Genomic DNA, 21,104 nt, shown 5'->3' with positions numbered 1-21,104 from the left:
TTTCTATATATATAGTCTTATTTATTCTTTGAATTAAGAAAATTTACTTGTTTTTAGTCTGTCTGCACTAGTTTTAAGACATCTATAGGTTCGTTGAGACTAGGTATATTTACTTGTTTTAAAATTCTTGGCAAGTGAAATTTTCCTGTTCTGTTGGCAGATAATTTTGTTTATTTTAAGTCAAATTTACCCTATTTTATTACTTTTTTTCTTGTTTTTGAGAGCTGACTATTTCCAGTGCACTCTCTTTCATTCCTCTTCTGCCTCTTTCTCTGCCTCCTCTTCCTCAAGGTTGTCCTCATCCTCAAGGTGACTCCTTTGAGCTGAATCATTGTGAGCTGAATTCATTTCAGCTTTTTTTGAGCTTTTTTCATTTGCTGCAGCCTAGTTTTTCTGCATGAACAGTGTGTTGTTCAAGGAGGTTCGATTTCTTAGTGTCCCACATGATGCATAGACTTTTCACTTTGGCAGATATTGCTTGGTTTGGTCCACTCAAGAAGTTGTTCTCATATGCACCTCATATGCTGTCACATTCACCTCAATTATGTCATCTGGAGGAGAAAATCCACAGTGAATTATTTATATATATATATATATATATATATATATATATATATATATATATATATATATATATATATATATAAAATATATAAATAATTAGGAAATTTGGCAAGCAAACAGTTCAGGATCTGTACCCTCGCTACATTACGGGGGATGACTTGCACTTTCTCTGCTTTGTTTGTTTGGTAGGTGAGAGAGAGCAGAGAGAAAGCCAGCTGTGTGCTCCACTCCTGCTTGGCTGTTTTCTCCAGCCAAGTGCCTGTGCCTCAGAGCTTGGGTCCTGCATCTGCTAACTTACAGTTCATGGGTCTTGCAGGTCGAGTTTAGTGATCCTCTTTCTCTTGTCTTCTCTCCTAACTCAGATTTCCCCACTTTGGCTCAGGGAGCTGCTGTGCAATTACTACAGACCTGAACAAGGAATTATTATTGTCTTCACTGGACTCTGAGAAGAAAAACAATCAGTGGTGTTCATGCTGTTGAAGGAAGATTTGTGTGCTGTTGCTGGGCTCATTCTGCACTTGCTTGGCTGTATTTCCACATGCTGTTGCTAAGCTCAGCATAGATTGGCCTGATGAAAGGTTAGCATTGTCCGCTCTTAGCTTGATGACTGCTACCTGACTTCAAGCTGCCTTGCATCTCCATGCAACACCTCCCGTGTTTTCCCTGCTATTCAGCTTTTGTGAGCCTGTATGAACATTGGTATGTGATGATACCTAGCATTGAAGAGATGCTTCTGAGCTTCCTCTCCCCTTCATTGACTGCATAGAAAAAGTCTGTGCTCCCATTGAAGTCTTGTCAGGCCATATTGGTGCTGATAGGGAAGGCCTACATGGTGAGGAGCTAAGGCTATTAACCAGTAGCCACCTGCCCCAGCCTGCCCTGCTGAGGCAGGAAAAGCAGGCTAGCATTGCAGCCCGAGAACCCCCCACCACCACCACCACAATATCTGGGTAATATCTGGGCAGACGGCCAGCTCTTAGGGGCAGGCATGCTAGGTGGTCATCTCCATCAGGTGGACCAGAAAGGAATACTAATGCCCAAGGCCTAGGGTTTCTAGGGATGTCCCTTTATGGTCATATTCACTGCTGCCTACCACCTCTGGTGCGTTGGAGGTCAGCCATCCCAACTCTTCCTTCTTATGTGTTGCCACCTAGGTTAGCCCGTGCCAGCCCCTGTTTCAGGGCATCAGGTGAGATGGGCATAAGGGAATGAGATGCTGCATTGCTTGCCACACCCCAGGCATCCACTTTCAGACAAGTGGAAGCTGGAGTATTGTGATATTATATTCCCTCGTCATGTGTCCAGTCACAGCCAATATATTGACGTGTGCACACAGAGATTAAGACACAACTTCCTCAATGAAGCGTCCCCATAGCATCCCTAATGATGCAGCGTCTCATTCCTTTCTCAGGGAACTGAGTTATATACATAACCTGGTGTAGTTCTTTGTTGTATTGATTTTTCTTTATTATTTTTGCCTGCCAGTTTATTGGGGTTGTTACTCACTGTGGTTTTCCTAAAAGGTTTTTTCATCTTTCTGATATTTTCCTTACTTTTGTAGGGGTGTGCTGAGCAGAGTGGTGTTGTGTTGGCATTAAGTGTGATGGCATTAAGCCCCTGGTAGTCTATGCAAAGTCTCATGCTGCCATCCTTTTTCACTACAAAAAAGAAACTGGCTGCAGCAGGAGAAGTGGAGGGACAAATGAATCCAGCTGCTAGGGCCTTGATGTAGTTCTACATAGCCTAGGACTCGGGTGAGCACTCTCTGCTGAACACTTCCCATAAGTCATGGTATTTTCTGGGAATACTGACAGTCATTAAAGGGATCTTGATGGAAGTGGTGTGGCAAGGGCAGCTGAGCCTCTTAAGGTCTATACAGTGAGGGGACCATTAAGTAAGTAGAATACTGAGCCAGGGGAATCCTTGGATGATGCGGTTGGAAGGTGAGTATATAATGAAGAGAACCAGGTCCTCCACATGAAATATTCCAACCTGGAGCATTACAGGGGCAGTTTCCTATGGGCAGTCTCCTAGGGGCTGGTTATCCACTGCTGTGTTTTGTGGTGCATGGCGCAGTGAGGAGACAGAATTTGTTGATTGAATTAACTGGATTCAATGGCAGCAAAGTATTCTGCAGTAATCTATCATAGGCAGAAGATGCAGAATCCATATACAGAGTTGTTTAAGAAACATACACAAAACAGATAATCCAAAATATGTAGAAGGGTTCTTATAAAATTTGTTTTAGTAAACTGATGTGTAAAATAAGAAAATCCTGAATTTTGTGTTTAAAACCACCTTGTTTGGCCTCATAGAAAATGCTTATGAGTCTACCTAATGGAAGATAGTTGAGGAATTGATTTCCTTGAGCCGTCACAACCCTTTGATGCTGAACACCAAAATACTGTGGAGATGATGGTATGGCAATAAAGGCACTGATGATTCAGTTCTATATAGCAATCACTGATTCCATCCTCATTTCACCTGTAATTGTCTGGTTTGGATCCTCCACTTCAGAAGTCTGAGCCAAACTCAAAGCATAATCAAGACGGAGGACAGTATACTCACATGTAGTCTGCCAGTGTGTCAGTACATTTAAAATAGCAGGGACCCAAGACACAATAACAAGATTATACCTGATCCCTCTCCAGGGATGTCTTACCTGGACATCACCACTTCTAGCCACTTTTCTCTGGAAGAAGACTCAAGACCATCAAAGGCACCATAACAAGATACAGCAATACTAACTGCTGTGGAAAGGTTGCATGTTGAATCAAGCTTTTTTCTTCTTCTCTGACTGTGGCTCCTACTGTAGTTTTAACTTTTCTCCAACACCATGCACCCCTGCACTACAGTATAATACAATATAATACACTGATCAGGCAGAATATTATGACCACTGACAGATGAAGTAAATAACATTGATTATCTCCTCATCATGGCACCTGTTAGTGGGTGGGTTATGTTTTGAAGCAGGAAAAATGGACAAGCATTAGGATTTGAGCGAGGGCCAAATCTGACAAGGGCCAAATTGTGATAGCTAGATGACTGGATCAGAGCATCTCCAAAACTGCAGCTCTTGTGGGGTGTTCCTGGTCTGCAGTGGTCAGTATCTATCAAAAGTGGTTCAAGGAAGGAACAGTGGTGAACTGGCGACAGGGTCATGGACAGCCAAGGCTCAGAACATGACCACGGAGTAATTGAAGGTGGCCTGGCAGGTGGTCATAATGTTAATTATGTATAATTATTAGTATAATATTCTGATTGTATATACATGTGTGATTTTGATTACAAACCTCAATGATCACTATTAAATCCATTTCAAGTAATAATATTTATGTTATAATTTGATTAATCAGGATAAACACTGTGTTCAACACAATAAAGCTGATTCATCTATTTTATGGTGACACACTATTAGCATATGCAATTCATTCCTAAAGCTGCCTGCTAATACACATTAACTGTATATAAATGGTATACACATTAGCTGATTTTACACTATGGCCATCAGTAGGCATAATTTTTCTCTAAATGAATAACCGAGCTTGTACAGAAGACAGACACTTTTACGAATAATTTTGCAAAAGAAGGACACAAAAACAGTGATGAACTAGATTTGTAAAGTTCGTCACAACAAACTTTGATGTTGTCTTGACTAAGCAAGTAGTCATCATGTGACGTCACCTGGACATGCATCACACAATTCCCCTCATTGTGCTGAAGGTTTTGATATGTCATGTGTATGTTGGAGTAATTTTGTAATTCTGCTTATTTTAGGGGCGTGGAGCACACATGACATCACGTGACGTCACTTGGACGCACGTCACAAAGTTCCCCTCATTGTGCTGAGTGTTTTGATATGTCCCATGTTTATGTTGGGGTAGTTTTGTGATTTCACTAAATTTGGGGCATGGCACACGTACATCACCTTAACACACGTCACAAAGTTTCCCTCATTGTGCTGAGTGTTTTGATATGTCATGTGTATGTTGGAGTAATTTTGCAATTCTGCTAATTTTGGGGGCGTGGCACACACGTGACATCACATGACGTCAACAAACACACGTCATGAAGTTCCCCTCATTGTTCTGAGTGTTTTGATATGTCACGTGTATGTTGGGGTAGTTTTGTGATTTTGCCAATTTTGGGGCTGGGCTATACCGGAAAACCAAAATTCCAATCAGATCCAAAATTTACAGCTTCATCCCCCCCCAAGATTCTGAAGGAGCTGGCCGAGTTTGGTGTCGATATCTCAGTAGAAAAATAAAAGCACACTTCTCCGGACCAGGCCCAACAAACGTGCCGAGTTTGGTGCATGTCGCTCGAAAGCTCTAGGAGGAGTTACACTTGATAATTAATTGTCTAAGAATAATAATAAGCTTATTAAGGAAAGCAGAATTTTGGCTTTTTCAAGCCAACATAATAAATGTAGTAAATTTGTATTTCAAACAAAAGTGACAAATAGCAATAATAATAAATAGATAAATAAGTGCAGTGCTAAAATATCATACAGTTCTCGAATGTATGATGTGAAAAGACCTGCTCACAGCCAAAATGTTTTCCAAAGGCTTTCTGCCTTTTTGTCAATATTTAATATCAACTAGGTTTGAATCTCTGCTTCCTGTCAGAATAACACCAGAGAGGAACAGACCCTGGAAGGGGTATGTTTATTGATGAAGAATGCGGGTGGAAAAAGGAGTGTGGAGAATACTCAGCGTTTGGAGAGAGAGTTGGAAGCCAGAGCTGGGGGGAGATGAAGACGCCATACACGGAGGAGAGTAGAGTCAGGGAGAGCAGCGAGCGTGGAGGGAATAAAGAGGAGGAGAAGGTAGCAGTCAGGACAAAATGGCACAATAGCGGTAGCTCTGTGGCTAATGCTAACGGACATAAACCCGACAGAGTCAGTGTCTATACGAGACCAGATGGGGATGAAGTGAAGAGAGTGCTCTTAAATAGGGGAGTGGAGGTGATTAACTGACGAGATGCAGGTGATCAAAATTAATCCTCGGGAGAGTGAGTGCGCTGGCGAAGGGTCGGGTCCGGCGTGCCTGTGACAGAACCCCTCCCTCCACGGTCTGCTCCTGAGGACCGAGGACCCAGGTGTCACGGTGGACGGCCTCTAGCACGCAGAGCGGGGTATTCTGGGTGACAGGTGTGGAAGTCCGCGAGGAGGTTGGGGTCCAAGATGTCATGACGAGGGATCCACGACCTTTCCTCAGGACAATACCCCTCCCAGTCAACCAGGTACTCGAGACGGCCACCACGACACTGGGACCTCAGGATCTCCTTCACTGTGTAGACAGAGGCATCCTCGACCATCGGAGGGAGAGGGGGATCTACTGCATCCCCAGACTCTGTAGAGGGGGAAGGAGAGACAGGTGAGACATATGGTTTGAGTAAAGAAACGTGAAAAGTAGGGTGAATTTTGTACTGTGATGGGAGCTGGAGTTCCACTGTGACAGGATTGATGAGCTGTGAGATGAGGAATGGACCAATGTATTTGGGACTGAGTTTCTTGCATGGTAGGCATAACAGGAGGTCTCTGGTAGAGAGCCACACCTTCTGTCTGGGTTGGTATTTGGGTGTTTCCTTCCTCCGGGTGTCCGCTGCCCACTTATGGCACCGGATGGCCTGTTGCAGTCTCTGGTGAGCGGAGTTCCAGACTCTCTCACTTTCTTGGAACCAATGTTGAACCGAGGGAACTGTGGAGGGCTCATCTGACCAGGGAAACAACGGGGGTTGGAATCCGAGTATGAAAGGGGGTGAGGCCGGTAGTAGACGGTGGCAGAAGGTATGCAGATACCGACTGATCTCCTGGATTTTACGTTCAGTCTGACCGTTAGATTGAGGGTGGTACCCAGAAGTCAGGTTAACTGTCACACCTAGGTGACGGAAGAAGGCCTTCCAGACATGAGACACAAACTGGGGTCCTCTATCGGACACGATGTCTTCAGGGATGCTGAAATTCTGAAAGAGGTGCTGGAACAGGCCTTCTGCGGTTTCCAAGGCTGTGGGGAGGCCCTTAAGAGGGATAAGGTGACAGACCTTGGAGAACCAGTCCACTGCTACCAGGATGCATGTGTAACCATCCGAGCGGGGCAGGTTGGTGACAAAATCCACTCCTAGGTGTGACCAGGGACGTTGAGGAGTGGGCAATGGGACCAACTTGCCTGATGGGAGGTGTCAAGGGATCTTGGCCATAGCACACTCCTGACAACCCCTGACGTACCTTCTGACATCTGAGGTTAGGCCAGGCCACCAGTATCGTTCCTGCAGGAGTGAGAGAGTCTGGTTGATACCTGGATGCCCCATGCCCAGGGAGGAGTGAGCCGACTGGATAAGATGTTGGCGTATAGATGAGGGAACATACGTGCGGTCTGATGGACATTCTGGGGGAGTCAGCTCGGAGGCACTGGCCGATGTGATGTCATCATCCAGGCTCCACTGCATGGGAGACACCAACACGCTTGGTGGCAGTATGGGTTCTGGCTGTTTGGAGGGAGCGTCAGCGGAGTACAGACGGGAGAGAGCATCTGCCTTACCATTCTTGGACCCTGGGCGGTAAGTGACCTTGAAGTTGAATCTGGTGAAGAATAGGGCCCAACGGGCTTTACAGGGGTTAAGTCGTTTGGCGTCCCGAAGGTATTGCAGATTTTTGTGATCGGTGACGACCGTGAACAGATGACACGCTCCCTCCAGACAGTGCCTCCACTCTTCCAGGGCGAGCTTAATGGCTAGTAACTCCCTGTTCCCCACATCGTAGTTTTGCTCACATTGTGAGAGTTTATTCAAAAAGTAGGCACAGGCATGGAGTCGTGCCGGACTACCGTGCTCTTTGGAGAGAACCGCCCCCACTCCGGTGTTGGAAGTATCAACCTCTACAATGAAGGGAAGATCGGGGTCAGGATGTGACAGAAGGGGAGCTGACACAAAACGCTGTTTCAGGAGGTGGAAGGCTCGGTCGGCTTCGGGGGTCCACTGCAGGGTTTTGGGCCCCTTTTTGAGGAGGTTTGTGAGAGGGGCGACGATGGAGCTATACCCCCCGATGAACCTCCTGTAGAAATTGGCGAAGCCTAGGAACCTTTGCAACTCCTTCACCGTGGTGGGGACTGGCCAGGCAGTGATGGCTTCCACCTTGCCCTCTTCCATTCTAACGCTGTCAGGACTGATGACGTACCCTAAGAAGCTGGTGGAAGTCAGATGGAAGGAGCATTTTTCAACTTTTAGGAAGAGGTGGTGTTCCCGGAGTTTTTGGAGGACGGTTCTGACATGAAGAACATGCTCAGTCTCGTTCCAAGAGTACACCAGAATGTCATCGATGTAGACTATGATGAAACGATGTAGGTACTCCCGGAACAGTTCATTCATGTACCCCTGGAATACCGATGGTGCGTTAACCAGGCTGTATGGCATGACGAGGTATTCATAGTGGCCAGTAGGGGTAATGAATGCCGTTTTCCACTCGTCTCCCTCGCGGAGCCAGATCAAGTTGTAGGCGCTGCGGAGGTCCAGCTTGGAGAAAATCTGGGCTCCTCTCAGTTGTTCGAGAGTGGCTGGAATGAGTGGAAGGGGATACGAGTATTTTACAGTGACCTGGTTAAGAGCACAGTAATCTATACATGAATGGAGTCCTCCATCGTTCTTGGCCACGAAGAAGCTTGAGGCTGCCGGGGACTTGGAAGGGCAGATGTAGCCTTGCTTTAAAGCTTCTTGAATGTACTCCTCCATGGCTTGTTGTTCCGGTAGGAACAGGGAGTATATTTTGCCTCAGGACACTGGGGCATCTGGAAGGAGATCAATGCAGCAGTCCCAAGGTCGATGTGGGGGTAGCTTGGAAGCCTTACATGGACAGAACATGTCTCAGTAGTCCGAGTATTGGGGAGGAATGGACAGAAGTTGTTGTTGGTGTGGGCTCTCTATGGATGTGGATCGAAGAGGTAAGGTCGGGGTTTCAGGCACCTGGAGCAGGAAGTTGGGAAAACAGCTGTGGAAGCAGTCTCCTCCCCACTTCAGAATCTCTCTGGTAGCCCAGGAAATGGTAGGCGTGTGCTCCATAAGCCAGGGGCATCCGAGGATAATCTCCGATGTGGACCTTTCTAAAGTGGGTGACGAAAGCGTCAACAGACTGGAGAACCGGGCCATTCTGCTGCCAGAGGGAGTCAGCCCAGCGGAGTGCTTTCCCAATCAAAAGAGAAATGATATATGCGATCTTTGCCCTGTCTGTCGGAAAGCGGTGGGGTTGCATTTCCATCGTGAGAGAACATTGGAGCAGGAAGCCACTGCAATCCTCTGCCGAACCGGAGTAGAGGGAGAGCATGACCATCGGGCCAGGGGGGCAGGCCACTTCTGGGTTCGGCGGTGGACGCACAGCCGCAGTGGAGTCAGCAGCAGCACGGGCTGAGATGCGGAGTGTGGAGTGTGGAGAATACTCAGCTTTTGGAGAGAGAGCTGGAAGCTGGAGCTGGGGGGAGATGAAGACGCCATGCATGGAGGTGAGTAGAGTCGGGGAGAGCAGCGAGCATGGAGGGAAAAAAGAGGAGGAGGAGAAGGTAGCAGACAAAACGGCACAATAGTGGTAGCTCTGTGGCTAATGCTAACGGACGTAAACGCGACATAGAGTCAGTGTCTATACGAGACCAGACGGGGATGAAGTGAAGAGAGTGCTCTTAAATAGGGGAGTGGAGGTGATTAACTGACAAGGTGCAGGTGATCTAAATTAATAAGACTTTTATTACTAAATAATACAGGATAGTGATGGGAAGTTTGGATCATTTTATTGACTTTATCTTTGAATCTCGTGCAGCAAAATAAACTAATCTTTTTTTAGATTCCTTTTGTTCATTTGTACATTTCAAGAAGGAAACAGAAATGATTAATTCACTGCTTAGCAGGTTCTTTAAGCTATGCAGTCTGTCAGTCTGCAGTTTAACTCACCTCCCATCCGAGTCTTTCGTTCTTTTGTCGCGTCACATTCTCATAGGCTGAAACCATGCAGTTTGTACCAGAAAAAGAGATAAGTTCTCCTGCATCTTCGGGTTTGAGTTGCAATGATTTCTGTTTCCAACACAGACTGCATAGCCGAAGCCTATGAGGCTGTCACGTGATGAACAAATTACTCGGGAGATGAACTAATCATGTACCCTCAATACAAAATGAACAAATTGCTCTCTGAGATGACTTGATGTTCCAGAATCATATTATTAATATCAAAATGAACAAATCTTTCATGAACAACACATCACTAATGCAGGATAGAGACTCTCCTGTAGAAAAAGATACAGAAACGGAATACTACAGTATTTATTACAATACAGTTTGTATGTGTCAGGGTTTGATGACTACTGTGAAATGTACATTATTATGTTTTATGTATTGTATGTTGATTTTAAAATATTTTTTTTAGACTGATGGTATCCTAATTCTGTGTCCTATTGAACAAGTGTTAATGTATTTATTGGTAGAGACTTCAAAGCACCTCACTCTGGAAAAGATAGTCTACCAAATGCCGGAAATGTAAATGTAAATGTGAAGGATGAGACCCACCTGCTCCAAGATGGCCGCCTTCACTCCACTCTTATTCTTTGTTTTCTCATGATTACTAAATGCAGAAACACAAACAATAACACACAATAAATCTAACATTCTGAAGTCAGTTTAATTTTCCTACATGCAGACTGAATAAATCATTAACTCACATGAGTGACAGAAGAAAGGCATTATGTCTGAGCACACTGTACCAGCAGCCTGACCATTATTTATATAACCACAGAGAAATTGGTTTGGTCTGTCCACTTCCAGGAGTCGGAGAAAATTATATGTCTAGATGTAAATTAGCAATACTCTGCCTAAAAGTAGTGTTTATCTATCAAAATTATTTAGCTATTGATTAGTAGCTGGCTTTGATTAATGCCAATTTATAATAATCATGTATAACCTTTATAATAATCATGCAGAACCATTAATATTAGTGTACTAGTGTAATAATCACACTGAGACTGGAAGAAGGAAAGGGAAATTTCAGGGTGCAGAATAGGCACCAAGGTGAGAGAAGACCAGTGTGGGTGGTAAGCTAGGTTACGGGGACATAACAGTAGTAGGCTGTTAGGGCATCGTGACCTGGTCTATGGTAATCAACAGCATTGGAACATCATAGTAATAGCAATGAAGTGCGGAGGATGTGAAACAGTATAATGGTAAGGCTTACTTAAAAATAGAAGCGCATCTAACTTAGATAAATGTTAAAAATGACAGAGAAAAGGTCAGGGTACTTACACATCGTTGTGGAAGGCAGCGTGCGAGGTCAAGATGATCTGTGGAAGGCAGCGTGTGAGGTCAAGATGCATGTGAGCAACTTGATAGGTTGCGTTAAAATAAAGTTGATAAGGAAGTGATGCTATTTTTCTTAAAAATTTCCAAATTAATCTAAAAATAAGGGGAACTTGAGAGGAGGAACATTGATGTCATCAAGGCCTGAGGTATAAGTAGAGGGGAATTTCTTGGGGTTGTTAGACCAGCTGCTCTCTTCAGAAATGCATGTGATTGACTTCATGGCTGAATAAAGAAACCTGCTTCTTCTCATCTGCTGACTGAGAGCTCCTTTATTTTGTCCACTCGGAGGGGGCTCTGAGTTCCGACATATTTATTGGTGCCGAAACCCAGGATTCTTGTGTGGGAAGGCTGACGTGAGTCCTAAACCTGAGCTAGGACCGCAGCTACTATGGACTACAGATCGCCGGCACTAAAACAGAAAGGTAAGCAGACACCTGTTATACTCAAAGTCTGTGTTAAAATTGTATCTGTAGTCTGAGAAACAACTGCCCCAATGGGCAGAAGAACAGGAGCTCACAGAGGAAGAAAGGGGGGGTGCGTTGACACAGGTGCCAGATCAGTTATGGACAAAGCATCAGACAGATGTAGGGTTGGTGAGGTCAGCAGGTTTAGTTAAGGTACAGCTTAAGCCAGGAGCACAGTTGCCATATCAAAGGCAGTATCCCCTGTCAAAAGAGGCAATTGCGGGGACAAAGCCAATGATTGAGGGACTGGGGGAAGCAGGAGTTCTGGTCCCAACAAGAAGTCAGTGCAACACTCCCATCTTTCTGGTCAGAAAACCAATTTCTGATAAATGGAGACTGATCCATGATTTGCGACCAGTAAACCGCGTGGTAATAGCAGAAAGTCCAGTAGTCCCTGATCCACACACCGTGTTGTCTAACATTCCAGAAGGAACAAAATGGTATACAGTAATTGATCTGTGCTCAGCATTCTTTAGTGTCCCATTGCATCCAGATTCACAGTTTTTGTTTGCATTCACCTATGCTGTACAACAGTACACATACACATGACTGCCACAAGGCTATTGTGAAAGTCCATCAGTTTTTAACCAATTCTTAGCCCGAGACCTGGCAAATTTGGATGTGTCCAGAACAATAATACAATATGTGGATGACCTGTTAATTTGCAGTCAAACCAAAGACCAATGTGTACAAGACTCAGTGCAAGTTCTAAAAACTTTGGCAGAAAATGGACATAAGGTAAGCAAAGAAAGTTGCAATTCTGCCAGCAGAAGCTTGAATACTTATTCAACACTAAGGTAGAGTTCTTGAAGGCACTATATGAAAAATCTCACCAGAGTATGTAGAGACAATCCAAAAAGCTCCCAGACCTCAAACTGTTCAGCAGATGCTATCGTTCTTGGGTTTAGCTGGTTTAGCAGACTGTGGATCTGTGATTTTGCTATGAAAACACAGCCTCTCAGAGATATAGTGAAAGTAGCAGACCAAACAAAGTCTAGTGCTGCGTTAACCTGGACCGAGGAAGCAAAAGCAGCGTTTGACATGATAAAGGCTGCCTTGTCGTCCACACTGGCACTAGCATGTCCAGATTATGGCAAGCCATTTTATTTGTATGTGTTTGAAAGAAAAGGGTTTGCCTCAGCAGCGCTGGCACAGGAACAAGAAGGCATGGGGAAAAGACCTGTAGCCTACTTTAGCACAGCGCTCGATAGTGTGGAGAAGGGCATGCCACCATGCTATCGAGGATTGGCAGCAGTGGCATTTGCCTATTAGAAGGCATGCACTGTTGACTAGCCAAAAATTTGTGATAACTAATGCTCGAAAAACAGGCTATGCTGTCATTCTATCAGTCCCTGAACTAACAATCGAGAAATGCCACACAATAAACCCTGCAGATAGGTTGGTGCTCCCAGAAGAAGGAGCCCCGCATGAGTGTGCTGAAGAGACAGAAAAATACCTAAAAGCCAGGTCAGACTTAGAAGCACAACCACTGCCTGCTGCTCAGTGTGTCCTCTTTGTGGATGGATCATGCTATCGTATTAATGAAGGAAACAAAGCTGGCTATGCAGTGATTCAATGTGATGATAAATCAGGAGTATTTAACACAGTAATGGCTGTGGCAGTGCCGCAGCTGTGCTATGCCCAATTGGCAGAAATTAAAGCACTAACAGTGGCGTGCAAACTGGGAACAGGTAAAGCGTGCACAATATACACCGATTCGAAGTGTGTCACGTGTTTGGGTCAATTTGGGCACAAAGAGGTTTCCAGAGAGCAGATGGGTGAGTTATTGTACACGGGCCGGCAATTTCAGAACTGTTGGGAGCAATGATGCTCCCTAAAGAATTGGCAATAGTAAAATGTAGAGCTCACAAATCAGATGGGGAATGGGTCAGCAGAGGAAATGCAGCAGCTAAAAAGGCAGCAGTAGGTGACATGTGTCATGATAATGATTCAGGCAGGAGAGCCAGATGATGACAGGCAGATGCAGGTCAGAGTAGGTGATGTCAGAGCCTTCCAAGAGTCAGCCTCAGCAGAAGAAAGAGAATTGTGGAAGAAACGTGGAGCAGTGTTAGACCCTAAGTCTAGGACATGGAGAAGTTGTGATGCCCCACTAGGTTTTCTTCCAATGTTGATTTAAGAGGCACATGGAATAGATTATTGTGATCGCAGGAAAATCATTGAAACAATTCGAGAGGACTGGTGGTCTGTATACTTAGCAAGTATGGTGAACAAATTCCTACGAACATGCAAACTTTGCGCAGTACGCAATGTCAGACAACATTTCACAGCACCTATCAGTCACATACCAGAACCCATGGGACCATTCAGACACCTAGTGATGGATTTTGTGGACATGGGAACCACAAAAAGAAAGGAGGGAAAAAGGTACATTCTAGTAGTGATAGATCGGTTCAGCCGGTGGGTGGAAGTGCAGGCTATGGCCAAAAATGATGCCAAAACAGTGGTTTCTGTGCAGGGAAGTGATTCCTTATGTTGGTATCCCAGATCAGCTGAGCTCAGACAATGGACAAAGGTTGTGGCAGAGGACTTATGCTTGAAACACCATCTAGGTTGCATGTACCATCCCCAGTCACAAGGGATTGTAGAGAGAGCAAATGGAGTGCTGAAAGAGAAAATAGCTAAAATCTGTGCAAGCACTAAGTTGAATTGGGTACAAGCATTGCCGTTAGCACTGAAGAAAATGCGTTCTCAAACCAACAGAAACACCACATGAAATGCTTACGGGGCAACCAATGCCAGTGGCTTTCATTCGGGGACCTTACAAGGGCTCTTCGCTAGAGCAACTAGAAGGCTAAATGTCAAGCTATGTGAGACCCAAATACATAGAACTCTGTATTCACAGGTCGGCGAAGCCATGCATGGTGTGAGAGTAGAAAAGGAGGAACTTCGTCAGGTGGAGCTTGGAGACTACGTGTATATCAAAGTGTTCAAAAGGAAACATCCTCCAACCGAGGAGAGAAGGACCGTTCAAGGTAGTATTGGCAACACCAACGGCAGTCAAGGTAGAAGGTAGAGAACATTGGTATCACTTGAATCATTGTTGTAGAGCTGCAGGAAAAGGACCAAAGTGGAGAGATTCGTGCCCAAAGCTGGTACAACATGCCCATTCAGAGGAAGACACTGACCCAGAAGACTTGGAACATCCAGAGGCACCAGCATACAATACACAGGGAAAGTAGAACCCCAAACTGAAGAGTCAGGTCCAGGCATCGGGGAACAATCAGGACAGGTCCCAAGTTCACCTGTTCCCGACTTCAAACCGACAGTGCACCAGTTCTTAAGAGAGCCAGAAATGATAGAAGAGTTGCCAAATGAACCCAAAACCAGGTCCATCAGGGCACGTGCCGTTTAGCACATCAGATCTAACGGCATTAAATCTAGCAGACATAGCCCTGAACAGCACAGACAAGTCAGAATGAAGATCATGATAGCAGGCCGCAGACAGACGCTGAAGCCGCACCATTGTGATATAGTAGTTGTACTAGTAAGCGTATACTTAGGGATAGTTTGTATGCTTGCAAAATTCGGCCACATGGCTACGATGTCAGCTAATACAACACTGACAGACTTAATTCAGGGAATGCACAACCTTACAAATAACTCACACTGACTCAAGAGAAACAACAGCATTCTGCAAAGCAGGCTAGTTCACGGCATGGGAGAAGCATAGGTACTGGCCAGGCATTCATTGAAGGTTGCATTATATATCAAGGACGACAACACATGCCTGATCTAACAAGAGAAAAGGCTCAGACCACTGTCCAAGATCACCTGAAGTGTGCTGTAGAACTGATAGGACATGCCTTAGAGAAGAATATGGTACCCACTAACGACACTCTTTTGAGTACATGGGGCCTAACCCACCATTGACTGTGGATCCAATCAAGTGGGCAGAGAATAATTTGGCGGTAAAATATACAGTGACAGCTGAAGTATGCATCAAATTGCCCCATAATTGACACAATGTGAGCAGTCCAACAGGCATCATGGTTATAGCAGGAAAGCCAATAGAGGCATACTGCAGAGTAGTTCATCCACTCTGGTATTGCAGTATTTTTGGAAATTCTACTTCTAAGCGTAACCTTCAAAAGACCATATTCATAGACGAGTACAAGGCTCGTGTGTTTGTGCCTGCGGGGCATCCTTACACAGAAATCCACCAGGCTGGCATTGACTTTTGGGTGAAAATTCCTAAGGACTGTAAGTCCAGTATGCCTTGTGACATGACCATAGGTAAATTAAGCCAGGACACAGATGAAGCAAAAGATTATGTTAACATCACTAAAAGGTGCATACTAGATGCGCAAACTAAGCTCCTCCTATACTTTTCATCCTGTTTCAAATCAGTCCACTGATGGCATACATGTGCACTCATACCCCCTTCAATTGTTTCCACTATACATTCGCTCCAGTGGTACAGAATATGTAGAGGAGTTATCAAAATCATCTTGTGATAAAATAATGGAGGCGGTACACCCTATAGTTAGTGTAATGCCAACCTGCAATGCGTCAGAATATGGGTGTGAACCTGGCATTTCAGTCCAGTTGAAGATCCCGAGCTTAAATCTGGGAACGTTGCCTGTTGCAGACATCTTTTGGTATTGTGGAGGGATGGAAGTTTTGCAGATACTGCCCAGGCTATGGCATAGACTTTGCACCCCAGTGTTACTGGAAAGACGACTCACTGTAATCACCCTTAACGACTCACAACTTGCGTCCATGTATGAGCCTGAACATTTGCGACACCCCAAACGTGATCTCACAGAAACAATTGCTAACAGTGTATTCACCCGCACTGGCTCATGGGGCGCCTATCGGAAAAAGTATTTGCAGGTTACTCTACAATACTCGCAAAATGGGGTCCAGACACAAAGATTTATATAGATTGGACTGGGATGCCAGTTGGAGTTCCTGATGAACATTTAGCCCTGCGACATGGCTCGTCTGCGGCATTGAATATCTTGCTTCCAATGGTGCAGATACACAGGAATACAACATGGATTAACTATATTTGGTATAACCAGCAACGGTTTATTAACCACACCATCAAGGCATTAAAATTGGTATCGGAACAACTCCCTGCAACAACCCTTATGATGGAACAGAACCGTTTCGCCATAGATATGATGCATGGACCTGACCAGGGAGTATGTGAAATGATAGGATCTGATTGTTGTACCATAGTCCCTTTGCATACTGGACCGTTGGGTCCTCTTGACATGCTACTGATGCGCATGAAGGCAGCTCGAGATGAGATGTCTAACAATGCTTCTTCAGACCCAGATTGGCTTGACTGGCTGTTTTCAACTGACTGGGTGGCTGGACTTATGCATATTGGAACAACCATTCTGACAGTATTGCTGGTTATTGGATTGTTTGGATTACCATGCCCTACTGGATAAAACTGTACACTCTCTTTTTGGCCAGTATATGCAGCTCCATATGCAAGACATGATTGACCCCAACATCAAGGATGCTGCAGATGGTAACCTAGGGGATGAAAGGCTGAAGCAAGAATCTGACTGTCCCCTTCTGGACAATATAGAATATTATTGCTAAAAGAGTTAACATTGCTGTTGTGTCGCTTTTGTGTGTCTTTTCCTCTTTGTTGTGTTCCTCTTTGTTGTGCATGTATATATACAGTTGTGCTCATAAGTTTACATACCCTGGCAGAATTTATGATTTCTTGGCTATTTTTCTGAGAATATGAATGATAACACAAAAACTTTTCTTTCACTCATGGTTACTGGTTGGCTGAAGCCATTTAAAACAACTGTATTCACTCTTTTTAAGTCATAATGACAAAAGAAACTACCCAAATGACCCTGATCAAAAGTTTACATACCCTGGTGATTTTGGCCTGATAACATGCACACAAGTTGACACAAACAGGTTTGAATGGCTATTAAAGGTAGCCATCCTCACCTGTGATCTGTTTGCTTGTAATTAGTGTGTGTGTATAAAAGGTCAATGAGTTTCTGGACTCCTGACAGACCCTTGCATCTTTCATCCAGTGCTGCACTGACGTTTCTGGATTCTGAGTCATGGGGAAAGCAAAAGAATTGTCAAAGGATCTGCGGGAAAAGGTAGTTGAAAGGGAAAGGGATATAAAAAGAGATCCAAGGAATTGAGAATGCCAGTCAGCAGTGTTTAATAAAGTAGTGGAAAATGAGGGGTTCTGTTGAAACCAAACCACGGTCAGGTAGACCAACTAAAATTTCAGCCACAACTGCCAGGAAAATTGTTAGGGATGCAAAGAAAAACCCACAAATAACTTCAGGTGAAATACAGGACTCTCTGAAAACATGTAGTGTGGCTGTTTCAAGATGCACAATGAGGCACTTGAAGAAAGATGGGCTGCATGGTGGAGTTGCCAGAAGAAAGCCATTACTACGCAAATGCCACAAAGTATCCTGCTTACAATACGCCAAACAGCACAGAGACAAGCCTCAAACCTTCTGGCACAAAGTCATTTGGAGTGATCAGACCAAAATTGAACTTTTTGGCCACAACCATAAACGTTACATTTGGAGAGGAGTCAACAAGGCCTATGATGAAAGGTACACCATTCCTACTGTGAAACACAGAGGTGGATCGCTGATGTTTTGGGGATGTGTGAGCTACAAAGGCACAGGAAATTTGTTCAAAATTGATGTCAAGATGAATGCAGTATGTTATCAAAAAATACTGAAGTACCCAAGCTGTGCATGGGACGTACTTGGACATTCCAACATGACAATGATCCAAAACACAAGGCCAAGTCTACAGGAGAATAAAGTGAAGGTCTCCTGACCTCAATATCATTGAGCCACTCTGGGGAGATCTCAAATGTGCAGTTCATGCAAGACAGCCCAAGAATTTACAGGAACTGGAGGCTTTTTGCCAAGAAGAATGGGCAGCTTTACCATCTGAGAAGATAAAGAGCCTCATCCACAACTACCACAAAAGACTTTAAGCTGTCATTGATGTTAAAGGGGGCAATGCACGGTATTAAGAACTGGGGTATGTAAACTTTTGATCAGGGTCATTTGCGTAGTTTCTGTTGTCATTATGATTTAAAAAGAGTAAACACAGTTGATTGATAATAAATGGCTTCAGCCAAACACTAACCATGAGTGAAAGAAAAGTTTTTGTGTTATCATTTATATTCTCTGAAAAATGGCCAAAAAATCATAAATTCTGGGAGGTATGTAAACTTATGAGCACAACTATATATCAGGCACATCAAGGTCAGCTCAGTAGAGCCATTTGGGTCTTTCTGCACCACAGATTGCTACTAAGGTTACTATGCTCAGTTACAACGTTCAGACACGCAGTTACACCTGCAATGAATAGAGCAGAGAACAGATGAAACTTTCAGTGAGTGAAAAACAATGGCATTCTCAAAAATAAGGAATGTTGACACTGAAAATGAGATGAATGTGTGGAAAAATATGCATTTATTCTTCCTGCATCAAGCTTTACGAGGCCTGTGCATCTCATTTGCTCGGAGTCTGTTGCGGTTGTCAAAATGAGAAACATTAAGGACCATTACGAAACTAAACATAGACACTTTGAAGAAACTTACCCTCAGCAGTCCGAAGTAAGGGCATGGAAAATAAATGAGCTCAAAGCCCAGTATGAGAGATCTACAAAAGGTTCACTCTCACTCCCTCAATTCAATTCAATTCAATTTCAATTTTTTTTTTGTATAGCGCCTTTTACAATGAACATTGTCTCAAAGCAGCATTACAAAAGAAGAGAAATGGAGAAAGGGGAGAGGAAAAAATGAAAATAAAAAATAACTAGAGAAAAGAATAAATTATTAAATTAAATTATTAAACTATTTTATCCCTAATGAGCAAGCCTGTGGCGACAGTGGCAAGGAAAAACTCCCTGGGATGATATGAGGAAGAAACCTTGAGAGGAACCAGGCTCAGAAGGGAACCCATCCTCATTTGGGTGACACTAAACAGTAAATAATATAACTGTAACTGATTAATGTCCTTTCTATAACAGCAATCAATGGCCCATGAGGAACTATTAGGTCATTGTAGTTTCTAAGGTCATTATAGACACTAATTCTTTGCTGTCACAAGCTGACAGATGAAATGGCAGATCTATGATGGTGTGAATGTCCCCAAATGGCTCTGTTCACGGCTGTCTCCTGGTCCACACAGATCCATCCACAGTATCAGTGAGGACCACCAAGTGACGAGACTCCGACCAGGGGTAGGGCAGTGGTCACACTGGAAACTGGCAAACACTGGGAGTTCAGGAATGGGGTGTATAGCTCAACAGAGAAAGACAGAGACAGAAAGATATTAAGTATGATTCTGATCATGTGATGTTTAAGGACAATGTAGACTATGTGTAAAGTGCAGGCAGGGACTCCAGCAAGACTAGCTATGACATCATAACTAAAAGGGAGAGCCAGAAGGTGACAGACATGAAGGCTTCCCAGGACATAAAGCGTCCAACCACTTCACAGTCAGCAAACCTGAGCGACTTGCAAGGGTGGTAAGGTGACAGCATCCAAACATCCCAGTACACCAAACATTCTATGCCCATGAACCTTCCAGACTGTCTCCTTTAAACTATATATTAAAAGCTTGACTAAACAAATGTGTTTTCAGCCTAGATTTAAACATTGAGACTGTGTCTGAATCCCAAACACTAATTGGAAGGCTGTTCCATAACTGTGAGGCTTTGAAAGAGAAAGCTCTGCCCCCTGCTGTAGCCTTTGCTACTTGAGGTACTACCAAGTAACCAGCACCCTTTGATCGGAGTGGGCGTGGTGGATCATAAAAGACTAAAAGATCGCTCAAGTACTGTGGCGCGAGACCATTTAGTGCTTTATAGGTCAGTAACAGTATTTTATAATCAATGCAAAATCTCACTGGGAGCCAAAGTAGTTTGGATAAAATAGGAGTGATGTGTTAGGACTCTAGTTGCTGCATTCTGGATTAACTGGAGCTTGTTTATGCTCCTACTGGACCATCCAGACAGTAAGACATTACAATAATCCAACCTAGAGGTAACAAAAACATGAACTAGTTTCTCTGCATCATGAAGTGACATCATATTTCTTATCTAAGAAATATTTCTGAGATGAAAGAAGGTTACCCTAGTGATATTATCTACATGAGCTTCAAATGAAAGACCAGAGTCAATAATTACACAAGATCTTTTACTGCTGGACAAGATGAAACCGAAAGACCATCCTCCGTTACTCTGTTATCAGAAAGCTCACTTCTAGCTACATGTGGTCCTAGTACTAGCACATCTGTCTTGTCAGAGTTAAGCAGGAGGAAGTTATTGGCCATCCAGTGTCTAATGTCCTTTACACATTCTTCTATCTTAATAAGCTGGTGTCTCTCATCTGACTTAGATGAAACATATAGCTGTGTGTCATCAGCATAACAGTGGAAGCTAATACCATGTTTATGAATAATTGCACCAAGGGGTAGCATATATAGGGAGAAATGCAGTGTGCCTAAGACAGAACCTTGTGGAACACCGAACATAACCTTGGTATGCAAAGAGAAGTCACCATCTAAATCTACAAACTGATAATGGTCAGTCAAATAAGACCTGAGCCAGGAGAGGGCCGTTCCTTTAACATCAACAACATGTTCTAGCCTATCAAGTAGAACAGTGTGGTCAATGGTGTCAAAAGCTGCACTAAGATCCAGTAGCACCAGTAAGGAGACACAACCCTGATCAGAGGTCAGTGACAGGTCA

The sequence above is a fragment of the Hemibagrus wyckioides genome, linkage group LG19 (genome assembly GCF_019097595.1).
Source record: "Hemibagrus wyckioides isolate EC202008001 linkage group LG19, SWU_Hwy_1.0, whole genome shotgun sequence".
NCBI classification, from domain to species: domain Eukaryota; kingdom Metazoa; phylum Chordata; class Actinopteri; order Siluriformes; family Bagridae; genus Hemibagrus; species Hemibagrus wyckioides.
This window is presented reverse-complemented; position numbering follows the sequence as displayed.